The 5,924-nt window shown below is 43.1% G+C and overlaps 1 long non-coding RNA gene across 1 annotated transcript; it reads left to right on the top strand.

Moving 5' to 3' along the window:
- The first annotated feature begins 2,390 nt into the window (after positions 1-2,390).
- On the top strand, positions 2,391-5,707 carry LOC119470139. Its single transcript, XR_005199020.1, has 3 exons — positions 2,391-2,486; positions 3,001-3,066; positions 5,600-5,707. It is a non-coding gene; the product is annotated as an uncharacterized LOC119470139 (long non-coding RNA).
- The last annotated feature ends 217 nt before the right edge of the window (positions 5,708-5,924 follow it).

Below are 5,924 nucleotides of genomic sequence, written 5' to 3'. Positions count from 1 at the left end.
ACAACATGAACATCAGTGGGGACAGCTGGGAGGCTGGGCGCAGATGTGTCCCTCCTCCTTTTACACAGTCTTGAGATTTATCTAGTCAGACTTCTTACAAGGCCTTTGGCTTTCTCCAGAACAAGAGACGAAGATAGAAACAAAATGTTACATTTTAGAATGCTGTGAGGATTAAGTTAAACTTTCCCCCCCAGTACTCATGTTCTGAAGTTGGTAGTTTAAGGGGGCTTGTGGAGCCCATGAAGCTGATTTTGCTCCAGATAAGTAAATGCATATCCTGGGCCCCCCTTGAGTTTAGGGGACAGGTGGGAGTTTCTGCACCAAAGTGACCATTGAAAAGAAATGAAAAGAAGCCTGGCAAGCCCGGCCACTGTGACCTGGGCGCTCTGTATCTGCTGGGCATTCTGTAGGGAGTCACTTTCCCATGCTGTGCAGAGCAAAAAACATAATGGTAGCAACTTAGTAACTTTCTAAATAAGTCACCACTATTTGTTTCTGGCCATGCCTTGTATGGGAGCAGTGACTGCACTTCCACACTTCTGCTTCTGCCAGGAGTTGCTCATTTCCAGGCCGCAGGCTGGAATGAACCAGTTTCACTCAACGCAAAGCTGTTCCCAAGGAAAACGTGAGCTCGATGGCAGCACTGCTCAAAAGCTTAGTTTATCTTGAGTGTATCTTTCCCCCTCCCTTCTTTAATCACCCTTCCCAGCTCTGAGTCCCCAAACTCATATCTTAGGCGGCAGTGGCTCGTGAAGATGAGAATAGCCCCTTGCTCTTACTATAGCTTCTAGAAACATGGTAATCTAAGAGCTTATGAGTGGGATGAGGTCATCTTGCTGGTTCATCAGATAATGGTTGAGTTTCTGTAACCCTAAATATTTTCATTTCAAATAAAGTTGTTAAGCCCAATCAGAAAAAAGAGGGAAGAAAAAGTTTTGGGTAAGTGTAAGCTCTTAAGAGATACTGGGAGCTTGGAAGGATCCAGGAGACACTCCCACTTCTTTCTGGAGTTCATATATTTATTTATTTTAGAGGCAGGGTCTTATTCTATCACTCAGGCTGGAGTGCAGTGGTGTAATCATGGCTCGCTTCAGTCTCGAACTCCTGGACTCAAGTGAACCTCCCACCTCATCTTCCCAAGTAGCTGGGACTACAGACCCACACCACCAATTAATTTAAAAGAAAACATTGCAGAGATGAGGTCTCCCTATGTTGCCCAGGGTGGTCTCGAGCTCCTAGCCTCAAATGATCCTCCAACTTCAGCCTCTTAAAGTGCTGGGATTATAGGCACAAGCCACTGCGCCTGGCCACCTTTCTGGAGTTTAATAATGGAAATGTGTCAGAACCTGTGAACTTATGATGTGGTTTCAAGAGCATCCCCATCTCTCACTCAGGCTGCAGTCCATGCATGCAGCAGGTGGGCTGTGCTTATTGCAGTCCTCTGGGCACCAGCCTGACAGTTATTGGTTACCTGGCCTGAGGGGAAGCACTCTGGAGGGTCTTCGCACTGGCAGTTAAGTACTCTGGACAGAAATGACAGTCACTGGTTGGAAGTGATCTTACAACCAGGCCCAACACAAGAGTTGTAAAAGACAATTTTCTTATGTCTATAGGGAAAGAGCTGGAAGTATTTGAACAGTTTTAGAGTTAGCAACAGGAACTGACTGTGTTGGCCATTAGGGCTTTAGTTCAAACTGAAGCTCAGACTTTTAATCATTTAGTGGGCTTGAAGGCCACAAACGCAGGGTTTCATAGTCTTGCTCTCCTGTTCCAGCCGAGAGAAATTGTCTGTGTTTATTTTGTAAAAAGCCCTTTTTAGCCACTGTAGTATCAAGAGGCAGCTTTGGAGGATGGATGATAATTGGGATTAGGAGCTGGGGTCTGTATCATAGGCTTGGCTGTTTCAGAATTACTTGGAGAATACAACCTACGGTTGCAAAGTAGAAGTAGCAGATCACGGGAGGGGTAAGTACCCCTTTATTTTGGCACAGTCATGTCCTACCTGATACAACTCTGTTTCAAGTACCATACTTTGAAGGCAGCTTTGTCAAGCTGAAACCCAGGGACGGTTACCAGGGGAGGTGGGAGTCTTGGGAATCGGAAGGGATTACTTGGTAGCTGCTCTAAGTATTTGAAGAGCTGTCAGAAGTTTCTTCCTTACTGGCGAGGAACTTACCTCTTTGTAGTGAGATGAATTGGACTGCATTGGAGGTGGTGTGCTCACTACTCTAAGTGATCAAAGAAGCTGGAGAAAGGATTTGACCCAAGTATAGAGAGGAAGCGTGGGTGCCACGGTGACTCCTCAGGTCCCTCCCACCTCTGTCATGATATTTCTGTATTTTTTTCTCAGAAATAAACCTTTCCTCATAGGGGAAAGAGTGAATGCCACTTGAGCCCTCACTATATAAAGACATGGCTGCTCACAAATGCTCCACTGCGAATTCCTCAGGAATCTTGAAATTGGTCGTAGAATCTCCATTTTACAGGTGAGGTGACTGAGGTTGAAAATGAAGGAAGCCAGCTTTCTAGCTATGTGACCTTGGGCAACCTCTCTGTTTAGTCTCTGTAAAATACAAAAAATTAGCCAGACGTGGTGGCAGGTGCCTGTAATCCCAGCTACTGGGGAGTCTGAGGCAGGAGAATTGCTTGAACCTGGGAGGTGGAAGTTGCAGTGAGTTGAGATCACACCATTGTACTCCATCCTGGGCAACAAGACCAAAACTCAGTCTCAAAAAAAAAAAAAAAAATTAAAAATTAGCAAGCGTGGTAGTGCACACCTGTAGCAATGCCTTTAGCATGACTTGATAGCATCTCATAGGGATGTGAGGATTAACCAATTTATAGGCAGCATTTTGAACATCAGTACTTTGGCACAGAATGTGTGCTAAATATGCTTCATGTATTTACTGCTACAATCATGATCAATATCTGAACTAAGTTTGAGACACTATAGGAAGCAAAACTAACTTCTCTCTCCCTTTCTTCTGTCGTCCAATATAGATGCAACAATATTTTCCTCGCTTCCTGGAAATGGCTCTGCTCTAGCCTCTCAACATTATCCAGGAGGTAAGATCTCTTCATTGGAGAATACTAAATATATTCCCAATCTATTGATCATGGTTAGAGACCTGAATCCCCATAAACCCATCTTTTAAACTAATGGCAGAAAATAGGTGTGTACTCAGGATGCAAAATCTTTGACTAGTCATGTCAGGAAATGGACAAAATCAATCTTTCTGATCCAGATTTCAAGCTGTATACTGTCCCAACTTTACATATGCCCCAATTCAACATGTTTTTTGTTGTTTGTAGTGTATTATGTCTAAGGTTTTATATTTCTCAGGCTTAATCTGAACAACAATATTACCTAGGGGCCATTGTCTCCAAATCCATTCCCAAGTCTAGTATAAACTTAAACATAAAGCATGTTCTCATCTTGCATGTAGGTCAGTTTGAGGGTAAAAATCCCAACCAGCATGTGATACTGAAGCACTATTGGGATGCTTTGTTGATGGGGCTTTTTCTTCCTCCCTGTCTTCCGCAGATGTCTTAGCGACAGTGATGGTTAAGGTAGAGCACCTCCAAGAATCTGAGTGTTGAATCTTCCAAAGTGTTCAAATATGTGGTAAGATAAATTAAGCAGAAGGTAAGTTGAGGGTTGGACTGTGTGCTGTTGGCCTCTTGTTCTAGTGACAAGGTCAGCAGTCCCTGTGGGGATCTCAGTTCCTGCCCCCACACAGGCATGTGTACACATACTCACATGCACACAGACACTCCTGGCTTTTGGTTCTTTCCCAGGTAGGAAACTGTTCTTTACACCTTGACTTGCTGATCTGTCTTCTAGCAGGGATCCAAGAACATTACTGAGGGGCAACAGGACTTTGGGTGGGGGTAAAAGACTGGGATTGAGGTGATCAGATTCTAGTCTCATATGAGTCCCTAATAGGGTTTTGGACAAAATCTCCATTCTGAATTTGTTTTCTTAGCTCTGTAAAGTCCACACGTAAGTTTAACAAGGTTTTGGTTCTAGTTTCTAACTCATTGAGACCTAATTGATGCGGAACACTATTTCGGTCATTACCACCAGCACCAGCGTTGTTACTCTTTCTCTGAACTGGTGGTTGACCTGTTTTGGAGAAGTGATTGTGAAGATTAAATGAGTTAATATGACAAGTTTCAAACAGTGCATCGGCATGGCATATAATACAATCTATAAAGTGTTAGTAGTGATGAGAAGACATTGCTTACAGGGTTGTGAATTGTGATATGCCTCTTGGAAAACAGGGCAACAGACATATCAAGAGCCAAAAACAAATGGCTCTCAAACCAGAGATCCCATTTCCAGAAATCCCAAAATATATAATGTTGGAAAACTCATACCAAACATATTCATCACAGGATTATTACATACATTTTAAAGTGAGTGGCTAACAAGATCAAATAAATTAGGAGATCATCTACTTGACTGACTCCTTTGTAGCCACTAAAAGACTAATAGCAACCCAAAAAAAAAAAGAGAGAATACAAACCTGCACGCCTTTGACATAACTACAATTATGTAGTTATATAGTAATATACAATTATGAACACTGTAAAATTGACATATATCCTGGAGTATGTGGGCTTTGGCATTATGAGTCTTCCTTTTTCCTTCATAGCTAACAAGGAGGTCTGCAACATATGCTACAGGTAGTCAAATACAACCAGAAGTGGGAACAGAAGACACAAAGGCTCTTTACTTTTTGTCAAGACCCGACTTGACTTTAATGATCAGTAAGTATCCACTTAGCAGTTCTTTCCTGGAATTAGTTGCCTTTAACTTTTGTTCTTAAAGTCTGTTCAGAAGAATACACTCCTAATAGAGATACGCAGCAGCTGTCTACATGATGCCAGGGTTCATTGGGTCTTTTTTGGCAACACTCCAAAGTATTCTCAATCTGAAGGCAGCCTCCACAATCCGTTGGTAGGAATGCGTTGACTGTTGACTAGTACTCATAACAAACAAAGATAGTCTTATGCCTTCATAATCTCTACTCTTGCTTGCAGATCTTTGGGGAAAAAAACTATTCACTCCAAAATGATGAAAGCAAGCTAGCTAGAATGGAAAAGTAAGTGTTCTTGAGGTTTAGTAGTTTTATTCAAGATGATGTGCTGGACCAGGTGTGGTGACTCATGCCTGTAATCCCAGTACTTTGGGAGGCCGAGGTGAGAGGACCACTTGAGCCCAGGAGTTTGAGACCAGCCTAGGCAATATGAAGAAATCCTGTAGCTACTAAAAATACTCATATGCAAACATTAGCTGGGCATGGTGGCATGTGCCTGTAGTCCCAGGTCCTGGGAGGCTAAGGTGGGAGAATTGCTTGAACCCAGGAAGCAGAGGCTACAGTGAGCTGAGATCATTCCACTGCACTCCAGCATAGGTGATGGGAGTGAGACCCTGTCTCAAAAGTGTTAATGTGGTTATTACACTTTGGGGGAGAAAAAAGCCATATTCACTTCTACTATAGCTCAAGTATCTGAAATAAAAGGGAAAAAAACCCATGAAGTGTTAAAACTACAGTGTCAAACAAGCTCTTGATCAGTTTTCCCTTCCTTGTAGTAAATGGGAGAAGAGCCTGGTAAAACACAATGAACTGCAGCCAGGGTCACTACTGTTTTGAAGAGTATGATAAAAAATCTCCCTGGCTGGGCACGGTGGCTCCCTCCTATAATCCCAGTACTTTGAGAGGCTGAGACGGGAGGATGACTGAGAATAGGAGTTCAAGACCAGTCTGGGCAACATGGCAAGACTGTATCTACAAAAGAATGCAAAAATGTTAGCCACACGTGGTGGCACATACCTGTAGTCTCAACTACTTGGGAGGAGAGGATCGCTTGAACCCAGGAGTTCAAGGCTGCAGTGAGCTATGATTGCGCCACCACAC

Source organism: Cebus imitator, unplaced genomic scaffold, assembly GCF_001604975.1.
Source record: "Cebus imitator isolate Cc_AM_T3 unplaced genomic scaffold, Cebus_imitator-1.0 Scaffold23, whole genome shotgun sequence".
NCBI lineage: Eukaryota > Metazoa > Chordata > Mammalia > Primates > Cebidae > Cebus > Cebus imitator.
This window is presented reverse-complemented; position numbering and strand designations above follow the sequence as displayed.